Genomic DNA, 22,651 nt, shown 5'->3' with positions numbered 1-22,651 from the left:
AGGTGGAATAAAAAGTGGATCTAGCATAAATTATCCTGTAATTATACAGCAGTGTCGCCGCAATTATCCTCTTATCACCAGCCTTGTCTCACTGCTGCAGTTTGTTTCACTTTTTTTTATATAAAGAGAGAGAGAGAGAGAGAGAACTCCATACCTTATTATTATTAATCCATTTATTATTTGCAAGAGGATTTATAGGGAACATCCAGCTGCTGAGCTTCTCTTTCTGTTCCAAAGATGGACTGAAGAAAGACAGCAGCAAACTTCCAGCAGCAGCACCAGCAACACCAGCACCACCAGTACCAGCACCAGCAGCACCAGTACCACCAGCACCAGCAGCACCAGCAGCACCCTGCTTCATGGGACCTGTCTGCTCTATGTACATGACTGCACCCAGGTCTGGTCTGTTGGACCCTGCATAGAAGGTAGGACTCTGGGGAAACTATCTATCTGCTATCTATCTATCTATCTATCTATCTATCTATCTATCTATCTATCTCCTATCTATCTATCTATCTATCTATCTCCTATCTATCTATCTATCTATCTCCTATCTATCTATCTATCTATCTATCTATCTATCTATCTATCTAGCTTTCTTCTATCTATCTATCTATCTATCTATCTCCTATCTATCTATCTATCTATCTATCTATCTATCTATCTATCTATATATCTATCTATCTCCTATCTATCATCTATCTATCTATCTCCTATCTATCTATCTATCTATCTATCTATCTATCTATCTATCTATCTACCTATTATCAATCTATCTCTCTAGCTATCTTCTTTCCTTTTATTATTTAATCTATATACATCTCTCTTTTTCTCTTTCTTTCATATCTATTTATTTTCTTCCCTTCTATTATCAAGCTATCTCTATTTTATATTTCTTAATCTATCTCCTATCTCCTATCTATCTATCTATCTATCTATCTATCTCCTATCTATCTATCTATCTATCTATCTATCTATCTATCTATCTTTTTCTATTAATTTTAATATTGCCTATTTGGTAGAATATATACATGGATACAATGTGATACTGATGTTTTGCATATTTATAAACAGTGAGATGTAATGTAATGAAATATTTGTTACTATATTTAACAAAGATATTTGGTATCTATCTATCTATCTATTATCTATCTATCTATCTATATTACATAAATGAAATATATATATTTATATATATATATATATATATATATATATATATATATATATGGATTGCTACATTGTACGGTGTATAAATACAGGTATGACCTATATATATGAATACTGAGATATTTTTTCTACCTGTATTTGTATAAGAAGAATGTGCTGCATCTATATGTATGTAGACATTGATTAGATAGATAAATAGACTGATTGGAAATAGATAGATAGATAGGAGATAGATAGATAGATAGGAGATAGATAGATGATAGATAGATAGATAGATAGATAGATAGATACATAGGAGATAGATAGATAGATAGATAGATAGATAGGAGATAGATAGATAGATAGATAGATAGATAGATAGATAGATAGGAGATAAAAGATAGATAGATAGATAGATAGATAGATAGATAGATAAATAGAGATAGATAGATAGATAGATAATAGATAGATAGATAGGAGATAGATAGACAGATAGATAGGAGATAGATAGATAGATAGATAGATAGGAGATAGATAGATAGATAGATAGATAGATAGGAGATAGATAGGAGATAGATAGGAGATAGATAGATAGACAGATAGGAGATAGTTAGATAGATAGATAAATAGAGATAGATAGATAGATAGATAGATAGATAGATAGATAGATAGATGATAGATAGGAGATAGATAGATAGATAGATAGATAAATAGATAGATAGATAGATAGGAGATAGTTAGATAGATAGATAAATAGATAGATAGACAGATAGGAGATAGTTAGATAGATAGATAAATAGAGATAGATAGATAGATAGATAGATAGATAGATAGATAGATAGATAGATAGATAGATAGATGATAGATAGGAGATAGATAGATAGATAGATAGATAGATAGATAGATAGATGATAGATAGGAGATAGATAGATAGATAGATAGATAGATAGATAGATAAATAGATAGATAGATAGATAGATAGATAGATAGATAGATGACGCATGGTAGCCGCATAGGTGTAAAGGGCAGCCTTCCTTTTCTCTGACTGCCGCTATTGCCTTGTTCTCTCTGGTGTCAGCTCTCTCCCTGCTGATTCGTGTCTCCTTGTATTGATGATGTATCAGTCTCTTTATTCGGGATAGCTGTATGGATCAGATGCGCTGAGATTCGTTACAGTGTGCTTCTCCAGGATGGAGAACACTGCAGACAATAGCTACATACAACGCTACAGCAAGGGGAGGCGATATGTAGCGACAATCTCCACCAGGCACATTTGTATCCGCAAAGATTTGTAGATCAACAATATGAAGCAAACAACAAGAAGCGGAGTCTGTAGGGTTAATATCAGCTAATATACAGCATCCACTATACAGCCCTGCCTCAGTAACACGGGTATAGTATGTAACAAAGCATCTAGGGATACAATGCATATACATGTATCATCTATCCATTATCTATCTCCTATCTATCTATCTATCTATCTATCTATCTATCTATCTATCTCCTATCTATCTATCTATCTATCTATCTATCTCCTATCTATCTATCTATCTATCTATCTATCTATCTCCTATCTATCTATCTCCTATCTATCTATCTCCTATCTATTATCTATCTATCTCCTATCTATCTATCTATCTCCTATCTATCTATCTATCTATCTCCTATCTATCTATCTATCTATCTATCTATCTATCTATCTATCTATCTATCTATCTCTCTCTCTCTCCCTCTCTTATATCTATTTATCTTTTTCATTGACATAGTAACATATGGGACAACAAATATTAAATATCTACAATCCATCCATATTTCAGATTTAGTTGCACCAGAAAGAAAGCTTACATACATAACAAATAAAATAGATACAGTAGAGACAACGAGAATAATTTCAATAGGAACATTACAGAATACATTATGTATCTTCTATCTATCTGGTATAAAGAATTGTGTTGAATATCTATTTGTATTAATATCTATCTATCTATCTATCTATTATCTATCTATCATCTATCTCCTATCTATCTATCTATCTATCTATCTATCTATCTATCTATCTATCTATCCATCTATCTCCTATCTATCTATCTATCTATCTATCTATCTATCTATCTATCTCCTATCTATCTATCTATCTATCTATCTATCTATCTATCTATCTCCTATCTATTTATCTATCTATCTATCTATCTATCTCCTATCTATCTATCTATCTATCTATCTATCTATCTATCTATCTATCTATCTATCTATGTGTCATCTATCTATCTATCTCCTATCTATCTATCTCCTATCTATCTATCTATCTATCTATCTATCTATCTATCTATCTATGTGTCATCTATCTATCTATCTCCTATCTATCTATCTATCTATCTATCTATCTATCTATCTATCTATCTCCTATCTATCTATCTATCTATCTATCTATCTATCTATCTATCTCTCTCCTATCTATCTATCTATCTATCTATCTATCTATCTATCTCTCTCCTATCTATCTATCTATCTATCTATCTATCTATCTATCTATGTATGTATCTATCTATCTATCTATCTATCTATCTATCTATCTATCTATCTCCTATCTATCTATCTATCTATCTATCTATCTATCTATCTATCTATCTATCTCCTATCTATCTATCACCTATCTATCTATCTATCTATCTATCTATCTATCTATCTATCTATCTATCTATCTATCTATCTATCTATCTATCTCCTCCTGTAGGTAAATCTCCCATGTATTTTCCAGCAAGCACACAATAAGGTGCCCCCCCCCCAGCACACTGGGCTCTGCTACATGGCAGTAGTAATCAGGGTAATCTGCTCTCCATGTTGATTGGTTGAGGTTAATGACTCTTGACTGAATGAAGAGCAGTTTGTTGTAAATATTTATTGTTTTTCTCTTTGTCTTAAGATCTCCCGGAGGAGCAGGGGCCACACCTAGAGCCCCCTGTACCGCCAGACCCCTCCATAGGGATTAGTGGGGAGTGCTGGGGCTGCTGGCTGCATCCTGTGCCCGGGAGGTGGAGCGCCCCCCCTCACTCTCTGCCCTCCCGGGGTAATTACTGCTCATCCCCGGGAGCTGCAGCTGACCATCAATAGCCGCCATTGTCCCGGCCTTGTCTGCTGCTTTTCCCCCGCTGTGAGGGTGGATTCCCGCTTAGGAGTGGACCCTCCATAGACTATTATCATTCTAAAGAGGTGGGGGCTCATAAAGGAGCAGGAGTCCTGTGTACTGACAGCGGGGGGAGAGGGCAGGTGGGGGGCACTGAGGAGAGAGGGCAGGTGGGGGGCACTGAGGAGAGAGGGCAGGTGAGAGGGCAGGTGAGAGGGCAGGTGGGGGGCACTGAGGAGAGAGGGCAGGTGAGAGGGCAGGTGGGGGGCACTGAGGAGAGAGGGCAGGTGGGGGGCACTGAGGAGAGAGGGCAGGTGAGAGGGCAGGTGGGGGGCACTGAGGAGAGAGGGCAGGTGGGGGGCACTGAGGAAAGAGGGCAGGTGAGAGGGCAAGTGGGAGGCACTGAGGAGAGAGGGCAGGTGAGAGGGCAGGTGGGGGGCACTGAGGAGAGAGGGCAGGTGGGGGGCACTGAGGAGAGAGGGCAGGAGAGGGGAGAGAGGGCAGGTGAGGGGCACTGAGGAGAGAGGGCAGGTGGGGGGCACTGAGGAGAGAGGGCAGGTGAGAGGGCAGGTGGGGGGCACTGAGGAAAGAGGGCAGGTGAGAGGGCAGGTGGGGGGCACTGAGGAGAGAGGGCAGGAGAGGGGAGAGAGGGCAGGTGGGGGGCACTGAGGAAAGAGGGCAGGTGGGGGGCACTGAGGAGAGAGGGCAGGTGAGAGGGCAGGTGGGGGGCACTGAGGAGAGAGGGCAGGTGAGAGGGCAGGTGGGGGGCACTGAGGAGAGAGGGCAGGTGAGAGGGCAGGTGGGAGGCACTGAGGAAAGAGCGCAGGTGAGAGGGCAGGTGGGGGGCACTTAGGAGAGAGGGCAGGTGAGAGGGCAGGTGGGGGGCACTGAGGAAAGAGGGCAGGTGAGAGGGCAGGTGGGGGGCACTGAGGGGAGAGGGCAGGTGAGAGGGCACTGAGGAGAGAGGGTAGGTGAGAGGGCAGGTGGGGGGCACTGAGGAAAGAGGGCAGGAGAGGGGAGAGAGGGCAGGTGGGGGGCACTGAGGAGAGAGGGCAGGTGAGAGGGCAGGTGGGGGGCACTGAGGAAAGAGGACAGGTGGGGGGCACTGAGGAGAGAGGGCAGGTGGGGGGCACTGAGGAGAGAGGGCAGGTGGGGGGCACTGAGGAGAGAGGGCAGGTGAGAGGGCAGGGGGGGGGCACTGAGGAGAGAGGGCAGGTGAGAGGGCAGGTGGGGGGCACTAAGGAGAGAGGGCAGGTGGGGGGCACTGAGGGGAGAGGGCAGGTGGGGGGCACTGAGGAGAGAGGGCAGGTGAGAGGGCAGGTGGGGGGCACTGAGGAGAGAGGGCAGGAGAGGGGAGAGAGGGCAGGTGGGGGGCACTGAGGAGAGAGGGCAGGTGAGAGGGCAGGTGGGGGCACTGAGGAGAGAGGGCAGGTGGGGGGCACTGAGGAGAGAGGGCAGGTGAGAGGGCAGGTGGGGGGCACTGAGGAAAGAGGGCAGGTGAGAGGGCAGGTGGGGGGCACTGAGGAGAGAGGGCAGGTGAGAGGGCAGGTTGGGGGCACTGAGGAGAGAGGGCAGGTGGGGGGCACTGAGGAGAGAGGGCAGGTGAGAGGGCAGGTGGGGGGCACGGAGGAGAGAGGGCAGGTGGGGGGCACTGAGGAGAGAGGGCAGCAGAGGGGAGAGAGGGCAGGTGGGGGGCACTGAGGAGAGAGGGCAGGTGAGAGGGCAGGTGGGGGCACTGAGGAGAGAGGGCAGGTGGGGGGCACTGAGGAGAGAGGGCAGGTGAGAGGGCAGGTGGGGGGCACTGAGGGGAGAGGGCAGGTGGGGGGGGGAGAGGGCAGGTGGGGGGCACTGAGGAGAGAGGGCAGGTGGGGGGCACTGAGGAGAGAGGGCAGGTGAGAGGGCAGGTGGGGGGCACTGAGGAGAGAGGGCAGGTGAGGGGCACTGAGGAGAGAGGGCAGTTGGGGGGCACTGAGGAGAGAGGGCAGGTGAGAGGGCAGGTGGGGGGCACTGAGGAGAGAGGGCAGGTGGGGGGCACTGAGGAAAGAGGGCAGGTGAGAGGGCAGGTGGGGGGCACTGAGGAGAGAGGGCAGGTGGGGGGCACTGAGGAGAGAGGGCAGGTGGGGGGCACTGAGGAAAGAGGGCAGGTGAGAGGGCAGGTGGGGGGCACGGAGGAAAGAGGGCAGGAGAGGGGAGAGAGGGCAAGTGGGGGGCACTGAGGAGAGAGGGCAGGTGGGGGGCACTGAGGAGAGAGGGCAGGTGAGAGGGCAGGTGGGGGGCACTGAGGAAAGAGGGCAGGTGAGAGGGCAGGTGGGGGGCACTGAGGGGAGAGGGCAGGTGAGAGGGCACTGAGGAGAGAGGGTAGGTGAGAGGGCAGGTGGGGGGCACTGAGGAAAGAGGGCAGGTGAGAGGGCAAGTGGGAGGCACTGAGGAGAGAGGGCAGGTGAGAGGGCAGGTGGGGGGCACTGAGGAAAGAGGGCAGGTGGGGGGCACTGAGGAGAGAGGGCAGGTGGGGGGCACTGAGGAGAGAGGGCAGGTGAGAGGGCAGGTGGGGGGCACTGAGGAGAGAGGGCAGGTGAGAGGGCAGGTGGGGGGCACTGAGGAGAGAGGGCAGGTGAGAGGGCAGGTGGGGGGCACTTAGGAGAGAGGGCAGGTGAGAGGGCAGGTGGGGGGCACTGAGGAGAGAGGGCAGGAGAGGGGAGAGAGGGCAGGTGGGGGGCACTGAGGAGAGAGGGCAGGTGAGAGGGCAGGTGGGGGGCACTGAGGAGAGAGGGCAGGAGAGGGGAGAGAGGGCAGGTGGGGGGCACTGAGGAGAGAGGGCAGGTGAGAGGGCAGGTGGGGGCACTGAGGAGAGAGGGCAGGTGGGGGGCACTGAGGAGAGAGGGCAGGTGAGAGGGCAGGTGGGGGGCACTGAGGAAAGAGGGCAGGTGAGAGGGCAGGTTGGGGGCACTGAGGAGAGAGGGCAGGTGAGAGGGCAGGTTGGGGGCACTGAGGAGAGAGGGCAGGTGGGGGGCACTGAGGAGAGAGGGCAGGTGGGGGACACTGAGGAGAGAGGGCAGATGAGAGGAGAGAGGGCAGGTGGGGGGCACTGAGGAGAGAGGGCAGGTGAGAGGGCAGGTGGGGGGCACTGAGGAGAGAGGGCAGGTGAGGGGCAGGTGAGGGGCACTGAGGAGAGAGGGCAGGTGAGAGGGCAGGTGAGGGGCACTGAGGAGAGAGGGCAGGTGGGGGGCACTTAGGAGAGAGGGCAGGTGGGGGGCACTGAGGAGAGAGGGCAGGTGAGAGGGCAGATGAGAGGAGAGAGGGCAGGTGAGAGGGCAGGTGCGGGGCACTGAGGAGAGAGGGCAGGTGGGGGGCACTGAGGAGAGAGGGCAGGTGAGAGGGCAGATAAGGGGCACTGAGGAGAGAGGGCAGGTGGGGGGCACTGAGGAGAGAGGGCAGGTGGGGGGCACTGAGGATAGAGGGCAGGTGGGGGGCACTGAGGAGAGATGGTAGGAGAGGGGAGAGAGGGCAGGTGAGAGGGCAGGTGGGGGGCACTGAGGAGAGAGGGCAGGTGAGGGGCACTAAGGAGAGAGGGCAGGTGAGGGGCAGGTGAGGGCACTGAGGAGAGAGGGCAGGTGAGAGGGCAGGTGAGGGGCACTGAGGAGAGAGGGCAGATGAGAGGAGAGAGGGCAGGTGAAAGGGCAGGTGGGGGGCACTGAGGAGAGAGGGCAGGTGAGGGGCACTGAGGAGAGAGGGCAGGTGAGGGGCAGGTGAGGGGAACTGAGGAGAGAGGGCAGGTGAGAGGGCAGGTGAGGGGCACTGAGTAGAGAGGGCAGGTGAGGGGAGAGGAGAGAGGGCAGGTGAGGGGAGAGGAGAGGGGGCAGGTGGGGGCACTGAGAGGAGAGAGGGCAGGTGAGAGAGCAGGTGGGGGGCACTGAGAGGAGAGAGGGCAGGTGAGGGGAGAGGAGAGAGGGCAGGTGGGGGCACTGAGAGGAGAGAGGGCAGGTGGGGCGCACTGAGGAGAGAGGGCAGGTGGGGCGCACTGAGGAGAGAGGGCAGGTGGGCGCACTGAGGAAAGAGGGCAGGTGGGGGGCACTGAGAGGAGAGAGGGCAGGTGGGGGGAAGGTGAGGGCCACTAAGGAGAGAGGGCAGGTGAGGGGGTGCTGCAGAGGAGATAGCTGGTAAGGGGGGTTGAGGGAAGGTGAGGGAGACTGATAAGTATTGTACCAGGTACAGGGCCTATGCATCTATCTATCTCCTATCTATCTATCTATCTATCTATCTATCTATCTATCTATCTATCTATCTATCTCCTATCTATCATCTATCTATCTATCTATCTATCTCCTATCTATCTATCTATCTATCTATCTATCTATCTATCTATCTATCTATCTCCTATCTATCTATCTATCTATCTATCTATCTATCTCCTATCTATCTATCTATTATCTATCTATCTATCTATCTATCTATCTATCTATCTCCTATCTATCTATCTATCTATCTATCTCCTATCTATCTTCTATCTATCTATCATCTATCTATCTATCTATCTATCTATCTATCTATCTATCTATCTCCTATCTATCTATCTATCTATCTATCTATCTATCTCCTATCTATCTATCTATCTATCTATCTATCTATCTATCTATCTCCTATCTATCTATCTATCTATCTATCTATCTATCTATCTATCTCCTATCTATCTATTTATCTATCTCCTATCTATCTATCTATCTCCTATCTATCTATCTATCTATCTATCTATCTATCTATCTATCTCCTATCTATCTATCTATCTATCTATCTATCTATCTATCTCCTATCTAGCTATCTAATCTATCTACCTCTTATATTCTTTCTTTCTTTCTTTCTTTCTTTCTCTCTCTCCTCTCTATTTATCTAATATATATAACCATACCACGTGTATTTTTTTTCCTTTTTATATATTTTTAATTTTTATAATTTTTACTTTTTTGGTTACTCTCTCCTCTTGTCAATGCCCAGTAGATTCACCCACATGACTGAATATTGTCTATAGATATGAGAGGGAAAGATGTTGTGAGATAGATAGATAGATAGATAGATAGATAGATAGATAGATAGGAGATAGATAGATAGATAGATAGATAGGAGATAGATAGATAGATAGGAGATAGATAGATAGATAGATAGATAGATAGATAGATAGATAGATAGATAGATAGGAGATAGATAGATAGATAGATAGATAGATAGATAGATAGAAGATAAAAGATAGATAGATAGATAGATAGATAGATAGATAGATAGATAGGATAGGAGATAGATAGATAGATAGATAGATAGGAGATAGATAGATAGATAGATAGATAGTAGATAGATAGATAGATAGATAGATAGATAGGAGATAGATAGATAGATAGATAGATAGATAGATAGATAGATAGGAGATAGATAGATAGATAGATAGATAGGAGATAGATAGATAGATAGATAGATAGGAGATAGATAGATAGATAGATCTATCTATCGGCCGTATTTGGTACCACATGCACATGTATCTGTATTGCTCTGTGGCTTCAGTGGATGTACATATGCTGGTGGCAATGTAAATGTGAATGTAAATGTGGCATTGTGGACTGATGTTGCATTGTATTTTGAAAAATAAATATAATAATCCCAAAATGTTGTTCTAATCCTGGTCAACCCCTTAATATGGCGTCATAACATGTGCTGACTCTCCTTCTGTTCCATCAGCATCTTGTGTAAACCCAATGCACAGGGCAGAATTCTTCTAGAGATCTGTTATTCATCCCACCTCCTCTGTTACCTGTAGCACATGGGGATGAGGTGAGTGCAGGGTGATGGGGATGAGGTGAGTGCAGGGTGATGGGGATGAGGTGAGTGCAGGGTGATGGGGATGAGGTGAGTGCAGGGTGATGGGGATCAGGTGAGTGCAGGTTGATGGGGATGAGGTGAGTGCAGGGTGATATGGATCAGGTGAGTGCAGGGTGATGGGGATCAGGTGAGTGAAGGGTGATGGGGATCAGGTGAGTGCAGGGTGATATGGATCAGGTGAGTGCAGGGTGATGGGGATCAGGTGAGTGCAGGGTGATATGGATCAGGTGAGTGCAGGGTGATGGGGATCAGGTGAGTGAAGGGTGATGGGGATCAGGTGAGTGCAGGGTGATGGGGATCAGGTGAGTGAAGGGTGATGGAATCAGGTGAGTGCAGGGTGATGAGAATCAGGTGATTGCAGGGTGATGAGAATGAGGTGAGTGCAGGGCGATGGGGATCAGGTGAGTGCAGGGTGATGGGGATCAGGTGAGTGCAGGGTGATGGGGATCAGGTGAGTGAAGGGTGATGGGGATCAGGTGAGTGCAGGGTGATGGGGATCAGGTGAGTGAAGGGTGATGAGAATCAGGTGATTGCAGAATGATGAGAATGAGGTGAGTGCAGGGCAATGGGAATCAGGGGAGTCCAGGGCGATGAAAATCGGGTGAGTGGAGGGCGATGAGATTGAGGTGAGTGCAGGGCAATAGAATCAGGTAAGTGCTGGGCAATGGGAATCAGGGGAGTGCAGGGCGATGGGGATCAGGTGAGTGAAGGGTGATGGGGATCAGGGGAGTGCAGGGTGATGGGGATCTGGTAAGTGCTGGGCGATGGAATCAGGTGACTTCAGGGCGATGAGAATTAGGTGAGTGTCGGGTGATGGGATCAGGTGAGTGCAGGGTGATGGGAATCAAGTGAGTGCAGGTAGGAGGCTGGCACTCTAGTGGTTAGGAGCACACTCACTATCCAGGGTGCAGGGCGATGGGAATCAGGTGAGTGCAGGGCGATGAGAATTAGGTGAGTGCAGGGTGACTGGATCAGGTGAGTGCAGGTAGGGGTCTGGCACAAGTAGTAAAGAAAGTAATCGGCTCACCATCTGTTTGCTCTCTTCGGTGCTGCGGATCCACACCTGGCTGGTGTGCGCCAATATGTCCAAGGAAAACAATGATCCAGCACGTAGCAAAGAAAGATCTGCCAGGGGTCTGGCACTGTAGTGGTTAGGTGCACACTCACACTTACCATACAGGGGTCCCTGCACCAGAAAGGTGTTATTATAGGAAGTCCCAGCATCCAGAGGGATCACACAGCAACAGGAAACCAGGGCTATTTTAGGACCAGAACCCCTTCCCCCCATTACCCCCCCCCCCTCCACCAGAGAAGAGAAATGGTTTCCCTAGATTTGTCTGTAATACATAGCTGATCCCCCCTCTATATAGACCCCCGGAGCCTGACGCAGTGTTTTCTGTGGGCACCCGGCAGACAGCATGTACTGCGCACCGGCCTCTGTTCTGCCATAATCCTGCTCTAAAATACTGAGATAATAGATTCCATTTATTTATCTGTCTCCACAAACCAGCAGAAATGAGCTAGATGTCCCAAAAAGACCCAATATGGACCCAAACCCCCAAAGTCCCATAATCCCAGCAGTGTTCTAAATGACATGACATCACTGTGAGACAAACTAAAAACAATAAAAAAACCCACATAAAGTGAACTCTATCACTCAGTCCAGGATCTGAGCCCCTCACCGGCCATAGGACCTAAACCCCTAAAACTAACTTAAAGTAGCAGTTCACCAAAAACTTTTTTCTTTCAAATCAACTCGTCCCAGAAATTGCCAGAGATTTATAATTTACTTCTATTAAAAAAGTCTCAAGTGTTCTAGTACTTATAATCTGCTGTATGTCCTGCAGGAAGTGGTGTATTCTTTCCAGTCTGGAGAGCAGGAGAGTTTTTCTATGGGGATTTGCTGCTGCTCTGGACTCCATCCACAGCCTGTGCTGGGCCTGTGTTTAGAGAGAGAGAGAGAGAGAGAGAACAGCAGCCTCAGCCAATAATAAGACAGGGGGAGGGTCTCAGACTACCTTAGACTTCCTGTAGATAATGTAGCTAAAATGTAGTCACAGGTCTATCTATCTATCTATCTATCTATCTATCTATCTATCTATCTATCTATCTCATATCTATCTATCTATCTATCTATCTATCTATCTATCTATCTCATATCTATCTATCTATCTATCTATCTATCTATCTATCTCCTATCTATCTATCTATCTATCTATCTATCTATCTATCTATCTATCTATCTCCTATCTATCTATCTCCTATCTATCTCCTATCTATCTATCTATCTATCTATCTATCTATCTATCTATCTATCTATCTCCTATCTATCTATCTTCTATCTATCTCCTATCTATCTATCTATCTATCTATCTATCTATCTATCTATCTATCTATCTATCTATCTATCTCCTATCTATCTCCTATCTATCTATCTATCTCCTATCTATCTATCTATCTATCTATCTATCTCCTATCTATCTCCTATCTATCTATCTCCTATCTATCTCCTATCTATCTCCTATCTATCTATCTATCTATCTATCTATCTATCTATCTATCTATCTCCTATCTATCTATCTATCTATCTATCTATCTATCTATCTCCTATCTATCTATCTATCTATCTATCTATCTATCTATCTATCTATCTCCTATCTATCTATCTATCTATCTATCTATCTATCTATCTATCTATCTATCTGTCTATCAATCAATCTATCCAGCTGCTGGTGAACTACACATGCCAGCATGTTCTTGCATGGTCCTGCCTCCTCCCTCTGTATGACTACCCTACTGTATATAAACCATTTTACAGGCCTCATTGTTGCCGCTGCAGTAATTTTAGTGATTTTATAAATAGTTAATATGCTCTTTTAATCTATAACCACAAACCATAGAAGCCGCACGAAGAACGTTTCCTTCTGCCAGTGATTGTGGCCGAGCCCTCAGCTTATCCCATGTACAGGTCCCATAGAGTGTAGTGTCCCTCACACTTCTTCTTCATTTCTGGACTCGGCCTATGAGTTATCCCGCTATGGTCGCCATAAGCCGCGCCAAAGGACAAACTCAGCTCTGCTACATCTGTTTGTATTTTACATCCCATGCATTGTATATATTGCATCTATACCACCCCAGGTCTATGTGATTTCTTCTGGACTACAAGAACCAGCATGTCCTACCGGCCTGGCCTATCCGCTAGCCGAATGCGGAGGCTGCAATTACCAGCGGCAGATCATATCACCCTGTTATTAAGTCGTCTATGGAACATGAGTAAGGTTGTAGTGTGGAGTTTGTTACCGACGATACACAAGATACAACACCTATGCCTTGTATACGCCATATAACAGACAGGCAGGCGTCAATGGCTCCGCACTTGTCTATTGTGGGCGCAGTATATGATACGGGTAACTCCATAATTAGAGACACCAATTGTAACCGAAGGCTCATTGAATGGAGAAATGTGTCATCAACTGACATAGTCGGCGACCAATGAGCCAGCAGCGTGGGGGAATAATAGCATGTAATGAAGGTATTTGTTAGAGTTTGCGGGGTAGAAGGCCAGAGGGGGGGTGGAACACGAGAGAGACTGCAATGATTGTTTATCATATATACAGAATCACAAATTTCACAGGAAATTTATAATACTATGCAAAAAAAAAGAATTCCAGAATTTTTGCTTTTGTAAAAAAAAAAAAAAAAAAATTTGAACAAAAATTTGAAAAAAATAAAAGATTTACTTTACAAGAAATGTACTTCAAAATTATTCTACATATCTAGAAATTTAAATGCTTAATTTAGAAAATTTTTGGTAAGCCATCTATAGAAATAGGAATGCAAATAATGTTAAAAAAAATGACTGAAATTTGTAATAAAATAAGTGTAAAAAACCCTGAATCTAAATTCTGCAATGTGCGCCTTGATTGACTGACATTTTTATTTTTAGAATTTTTGCTCTTTTTTAAAAAATTTTTTTGCCCCCCCATTCCATTTACATTTTTCTTTGTTAAAAGCAGAATTTGCAAGAATTGGGCAAAATTTCATATCAATTCGGTGCACAGGCCTTTAATTTCATATATATTTTATTTGATAATAGTATCGTCCATGTTTTTGTTTGCAGCATTCCTAACACAAGCATTTAACACTTCAAAATTGGAAATTCAGCCAAAAAAATTATTCTACTGTATATTGCTGAAAAATTTTGGAAATCTGCTGCAGCCCTTGAAATCAAATTGCACCATATCAAAGACCAAAAGAAAAAAAAAAATACAAAAATAAGAAAAAAAATTCCTGTCCAAAAGCCATCGTTTCCCCATGACCCCCAGCGTCTGACAGACGCTTTAATTGCAGTAAATGCAGGTGATGCCCCTTCTCCGTGTTATTTATTCCTGGTTTATTTTTAGCTCCTTCAGATCTAGTTTCCTTGGAGCAATTATTCGCTCTACCTTAAGGCTCCACATTTTTAGGAGCCGTTCTGCAAAACAGAGAGCGGCCTAAACACAAAAACTGGCGACATCTACGCTTCTGGCATTTTCTAAAATGATAATATGCCTGTTTTTGTTGTTTTTTTTATGTATATTTTGTTTGTTTTTTAATCCTTTGTTTTTGAAGTCGCATTTTTTTTATATTAATTTAATCCATTGGTCTTTTTGAGTTTTGTTGTAGTTGTGTTTTGGGTCAAATACAAAGCGGTTGAGTGTTACTTTAAATTCTATTACACAAATTAAAAAATAAATCTGTATAGACAGAGACTAATTGGGGCGTATTGGTTTTCTAACTGCAGCATCATCTGGTTAGGGGATTTTAGATAGGTGTTTGGCTATGTTCACACAACTTTTTTTCAGCTCCGTTTAAAATGAAGTCCGTTATTTTGAGTCTACAATAACGGATGTTTTTCGAAGCCTGGCATCCCCTTGTTTGCACTTTATTTTAGTTTGGGGTTACTAATTGGCCTTTGGATGCGGCTTAATTGAAAAATCCATTGAATTTAATAGAAAAAACGGAGAAAGAAAGGTGACAAAAGAAGAACTGTGTGTGAACAACTAATAAAAAACGTCCGCTATTTGAACAAAAACGTCCCAAAATAATGTTCATTATATTGATGACTGTGGCAAAAAAGTCAGTTTTTCAATGAATTGCATGGGACGTCTGTCTTCCCATTGACTTCAATGCAATTGCATTGAAGTCAGTTAAAGTGCTGCAAAAACGGACGTTTTTTTAAATAGCGAAATCGGACGTTTTTTCTCCATTTTTGACGTTGTGTGAACATAGCCTTTGTCCTCTCTATAGGATTACACGAGAAACAAACATGTTACGGCTTTTCTTTACTGAACTACAGCCGTTATTTCATAAGATGGCCGGTATAGTACAAATGATGGCCATCATTAAGAAATAACGGCCATTATTTGGCCTCATACAAAATGCCATCAGAAACCCATTAAAAATACTCACTTTTTTTTTTTTTAAACAATCATTATAATTTTTTTTTACAGCCATAAGGATCAAAATATGGCCATATTTTCAACCCAAAAAACGTTGTGTGACCTAAAAGTCATAGCATTTTATTAAAAACTTTCAAAACTGCAAGGAGCCCATTAAGAGGAAATAAAAAAAAAACAAACAAACAAACCTGGAAATAATTTGACTGCCTTTTCTGTAGAATATGAAAAAAAAAAAAAAAAATCTGGAGCAAAATTTCCATGCAGAATTTGCTGCAGATTTGGCCTTCTTCATTGGCAATGGGAAAATCACAATCATTGCATTTTTTAAAGGTTTTTTCCCTAAGGTTTTGCTCTCACACAGAGATTCTACTCAGTATTTTGCAACCAAAACCAGGAGTGGATTGAAAACACAGAAAGGCCGTATGCTCACACACTGTTGAAATTTAGTAGATGGCCGCCATTTTTAAAATTACTGTTATTTTAAAACAATGGCCGTTATTTGACGTTTAATGACGGCCATCCACTAAGTTTCAGTAGTGTGTCAACATAGCCTTGTTCGCAAAAAGAAGTCCAAAAATAATCGTCATGATCATTATTTTGACGTATGCGATGATAACGTCCATTATTCAATACTTTGTGTGCATTGGACGTCCGTCTTTCCATTGACTTCAATACATTGTAGCCAGTTGAATCGCAGCAAAGATGGACGTTTTTTTTTTTTATATAGCAAAAGCGTCGCCTTTTCTCTATTATTGACGTTGTGTGAACATAGCCTAAATGTGTATGTAAAGGAACCCTGTAAAATATGAAATACGTTACATTGTGAGCGTTACATTCGCGTTTGAATCTATACGCACCCTGTGAAACGTTTTAGGAGCCATTATGGATGTTTTTTCATTTGTTTTTGAGATTTCGGTGCCCCCAAATGGGCGAAATCCTATTTAAAACATAGCTGCCCCCTTAGAATCACTGCAGGTTGTAGGAATCAGGGGATGCTTGGGCGTAAATCGATAATAATATAAAATTGCGATGGCTTAGCCACGCCTTCTTAGAACCCAAAAACACGCATGGCCGTGGATAGGCGGGGTAAGGGACACAGGGATAGTTAGTGACGCTTGTGAGAGGGTTCTTGGCCGGACCCCCCGCTCCCCCGTTTTGATGTATCATTCCCTGAGCAGGTGCAGTCAGGTGGAAGCAACAATATAATAAGACTATTCATTTACCTGTAAACAGCGGTGGAAACAGCAGAAAATGGGCGCAATTTACTGCTCTGCACCCGGCCGTGTCATGTAATGGGGCAGAGGGGGCCGGAGGGAGAAGCACTGATGTTATTATGTCCAGCTCCCAGATTAAGCAGCTGGATCTTCTACCTCTTACGGAATGGCAGGGCATGCTGGTGCTTATGGTTCTGCAGCATAGACCTGTGAATATGAGGGCTGCATATGTAACAATGAGTGTATGGAGTATATATCACACTATACAATGTATTACTATATACATATCACACTATACAATGTATTCCCATATACTATATATCACACTATACAATGTATTCCCATATACTATATATCACACTATACAATGTATTCCTATATACTGTGTATATCACACTACACAATGTATTCCTATATACTATATATCACACTATACAATGTATTCCTATATACTATATATCACACTATACAATGTATTTCTATATACTATGTATATCACACTATACAATGTATTCCTATATACTATATATATCACACTATACAATGTATTCCTATATACTATATATCACACTATACAATGTATTACTATATACATATCACACTATACAATGTATTTCTATATACTATATATCACACTATACAATGTATTCCCATATACTATATATCACACTATACAATGTATTCCTATATACTATATATCACAGTATACAATGTATTCCTATATACTATGTATATCACACTATACAATGTATTCCCATATACTATATATCACACTATACAATGTATTCATATATACTATGTATATCACACTATACAATGTATTCCTATATACTATATATCACACTATACAATGTATACCTATATACTATATATCACACTATACAATGTATTTCTATATACTATATATATCACACTATACAATGTATTCCTATATACTATATATATATATATCACACTATACAATGTATACCTATATACTATATATCACACTATACAATGTATTCCCATATACTATATATCACACTATACAATGTATTCCTATATACTATATATCACACTATACAATGTATTCCTATATACTGTGTATATCACACTACACAATATATTCCTATATACTATATATCACACTATACAATGTATACCTATATACTATATATATCACACTATACAATGTATTCCTATATACTATATATCACACTATACAATGTATTCCTATATACTATATATCACACTATACAATGTATTTCTATATACTATATATATCACACTATACAATGTATTCCTATATACTATATATCACACTATACAATGTATTACTATATACATATCACACTATACAATGTATTCCTATATACTATATATATATATCACACTATACAATGTATTCCTATATACTATATATCACACTATACAATGTATTACTATATACATATCACACTATACAATGTATTCCTATATACTATATATATATATATATCACACTATACAATGTATTCATATATACTATATATCACACTATACAATGTATTCCTATATACTATATATCACACTATACAATGTATTTCTATATACTATATATATCACACTATACAATGTATTCCTATATACTATATATCACACTATACAATGTATTACTATATACATATCACACTATACAATGTATTCCTATATACTATATATATATATATCACACTATACAATGTATTCCTATATACTATATATCACACTATACAATGTATTACTATATACATATCACACTATACAATGTATTCCTATATACTATATATCACACTATACAATGTATTACTATATACATATCACACTATACAATGTATTCCTATATACTATATATATATATATATATATCACACTATACAATGTATTCATATATACTATATATCACACTATACAATGTATTACTATATACATATCACACTATACAATGTATTCCTATATACTATATATCACACTATACAATGTATTACTATATACATATCACACTATACAATGTATTCCTATATACTATATATCACACTATACAATGTATTACTATATACATATCACACTATACAATGTATTCCTATATACTATATATATATATATATATATCACACTATACAATGTATTCATATATACTATATATCACACTATACAATGTATTCCCATATACTATATATCACACTATACAATGTATTCCTATATACTATATATCACACTATACAATGTATTCCCATATACTATATATCACACTATACAATGTATTCCTATATACTGTGTATATCACACTACACAATGTATTCCTATATACTATGTATATCACACTATACAATGTATTCCTATTTACTATATATCACACTATACAATGTATTTCTATATACTATATATATCACACTATACAATGTATTCCTATTTACTATATATCACACTATACAATGTATTTCTATATACTATATATATCACACTATACAATGTATTACTATATACATATCACACTATACAATGTATTCCTATATACTATATATATATATATCACACTATACAATGTATTCCTATATACTATATATATATATATCACACTATACAATGTATTCCTATATACTATATATCACACTATACAATGTATTCCTATATACTATATATCACACTATACAATGTATTCCTATATACTTTATATATCACACTATACAATGTATTCATATATACTATATATCACACTATACAATGTATTCCTATATACTATATATCACACTATACAATGTATACCTATATACTATATATCACACTATACAATGTATTCCTATATACTATATATATCACACTATACAATCATGTCATATTATATGATGGTATATACTATGGTATCATGTGATATCCTACGATTGTATATACTATAGTATCCTGTGATATTATATGATGGTATATACTATGGTATTATGTGATATTATATGATGGTATATACTAGTGTATCATGTGATATCCTATGATTGTATATTCTATGGTATCATGTTGTTATTATTATTCTTTATAGCGCACTTGATTCCAGAGCGTTGTACAGATGATACGGGTTATAATACGGAATTTACATGCGCAGAATGTGACATAAAATCAAGAAAAAACAACATGAATATAGCCAATGACAGACTGGTATATAGGGAGGATGGGTGGGCGAGGGCAATCATGTGATATCCTATAAGGGTATATTCTATTGTATCATGTGATATTCTATGGTCGTATATTGTATTGTGTCATGTAATATTATAAGTTGGTATATTGTATTGTATCTTGTGATATATGTTGGTATGTTGTACTGTGTCATATGATATTATATGTTGGTATGTTGTATTGTATCATGTGATATTATATGTTGGTATGTTGTACTGTGTCATGTGATATTATATGTTGGTATGTTGTACTGTGTCATGTGATATTATATGTTAGTATGTTGTATTGTATCATGTGATATTATATGTTGGTATGTTGTATTGTATCATGTGATATTATATGTTGGTATGTTGTACTGTGTCACGTGATATTATATGTTAGTATGTTGTATTGTATCATGTGATATTATATGTTGGTATGTTGTATTGTATCATGTGATATTATATGTTAGTATGTTGTACTGTGTCATGTGATATTATATGTTGGTATGTTGTACTGTGTCATGTGATATATGTTGGTATGTTGTATTCTGTCATGTGATATTATATGTTGGTATGTTGTATTGTGTCATGTGATATTATATGTTGGTATGTTGTACTGTGTCATGTGATATATGCTGGTAAGTTGTATTGTGTCATGTGATATTATATGTTGGTATGTTGTACTGTGTTATATGATACACTGCACTCTCATAGTCTATGTGATATACTGTAATCAGAATATATTGTAATATTTTGCACCATTCTACAGGCTGTATTGCATTATATTATGTTATATATTACAGTTTATAGCGTTTTGAGGAGTCTTAAGAGATAGTATATTGCTTTACATATGAAGTTGTAAGATATTATGTATTTTAATGTTATGTTCTATACTTCTATATACCGTGGCCCAGATTTACTCATTGTCGCTTATTTTGCCCTCGTACCAGTGTTATTTAGTATTGTGGCGCACATTTTGTGTGTGTCCTTGTGTTTTCTTTACCTCCTTTTTGATGGTTTTACATAACTACCCACCACACCCTCTTTTTTGGGGAAAAAAAACCCTAAATACTTGGAGAAGCCATTAAAGTGCCGCGCACACTCTATAAATGGTGGCAACAAAAAACCAGCACCAGAGTGTGGCGCATCCCCGGTGTTCCTACACTGCATGTGTGTTACTACATCTGGGCCTACAACTTGTACTAAATCCCCATCCATTGTCCTATATGATATCATTCGGCTCTGTTACCACTTTGGGAACATATCGGGCAAACACGGCCATCTTGTTAAATAGACGTCTGCTGATAATAATCAAGATCTTTTTTAGCGGCCGTCTATTTAACAAGACGTCCAGCTTTCTCCAATACGTTCCCTAAGAGTGAACACGGCCTTATACTATCCGTAAAATAATAGATAGATTTATCACACATGGTGTAAAGTGACACTGGCTCAGTTGCCCCTAGCAACCAATCAGATTCCACCTTTCATTTTCCAAAGAGTCTGTGAGGAATGAAAGGTGGAATCTGATTGGTTGCTAGGGGCAACTAAGCCAGTGTCACTTTACACCAATGTCTTTTTAGGTGAAAATACAGCAGTTTTTTTTCATAATTATGTCATTGTGGCTGTCATTATAAAACAACGGCCGTTATTTTGCCTAAAAAGACATTGTGGGAACAAAGCCTAATACTATAATAGACTGTAATACTATATAACTACATAATATCTATAATCACTACACTGTATTATATCTATTATATGATATTAAACTATACTATATTATATCTATTATACTATACCACACATACACTATAGGGCTATGTTCTCTTGACTGTATATTGATAATAATATTGTTCATGATCATTATTTGTGGTCATCTTTATCTTTAGCAGTTTTTTATTTACTGCAAACAGTTTTTTATTAGTTGTTCACACAGTTTTTCTTTGGTCACGGTTCTTTTTCCGTTTTTACTATTAAATTCAATGGACTTTTCAATTAAAGTGGTTATCCAGCGCTACAAAAACATGGCCACTTTCCCCCTACTGTTGTCTCCAGTTTGGGTCCAGGTTTTGAAACTCAGTTCCATTGAAGTAAATGGAGCTTAATTGCAAATCACAGCTGAACTGGAGACAACAGTAGGGGGGAAAGTGGCCATGTTTTTGTAGGTCTGGATAACCCCTTTAAGCCGCATTCAAAGTCCCATTAGTAACCAAACTAGAAGGGGAGACTAGACAGCTCAATGACGTCTGTTATTTTAGACTCAAAATAACGGATGTAATTTTAAATGGAGCTGAAAAAACGTTGTGTGAACATAGCCCTACACTTATTATACCACATTATAATATACCATAATACTAAATTACACTTATTATATCACATAATATACCTATAGTACTATATTACACTCATTATATAATTGTATACCTATTTTATGATATTATACTATACTATATTGTACATTCACTAAATGAGATGAGATATTACACTTATTATCCTGCATTATAATATACCTATGATACTACATTACACCCACTATATTATGTAAAACCTATGATATGACATTATACTATACATATACTATATCATATATACAGTATGTGAGCTGACACAACACTATATTACCTTATATTATACCTATAATAGTATATTCTACTTACTATACAATAATATACCTAGTATATGCTGTTATACTATGTTTATGCTATATAATATACACACACA

General features: G+C 40.6%; 1 long non-coding RNA gene across 1 annotated transcript in view; it reads left to right on the top strand.

Annotated features, from left to right (window-relative positions):
• LOC138784919 (uncharacterized) overlaps positions 1 to 22,651 on the top strand; it is a 48,519-nt gene that overhangs the window by 3,530 nt on the left and 22,338 nt on the right. The window contains exon 2 of the long non-coding RNA XR_011361977.1: positions 238 to 425. This is a non-coding gene — a long non-coding RNA (uncharacterized lncRNA). The remainder of the gene's footprint in view (positions 1 to 237; positions 426 to 22,651) is intronic.

Source organism: Dendropsophus ebraccatus, chromosome 2 (genome assembly GCF_027789765.1).
Source record: "Dendropsophus ebraccatus isolate aDenEbr1 chromosome 2, aDenEbr1.pat, whole genome shotgun sequence".
Lineage (NCBI taxonomy): Eukaryota > Metazoa > Chordata > Amphibia > Anura > Hylidae > Dendropsophus > Dendropsophus ebraccatus.
The sequence above is the reverse complement of the archived record's forward strand: the minus strand, read 5'-3'. Positions and strand labels throughout refer to the sequence as shown.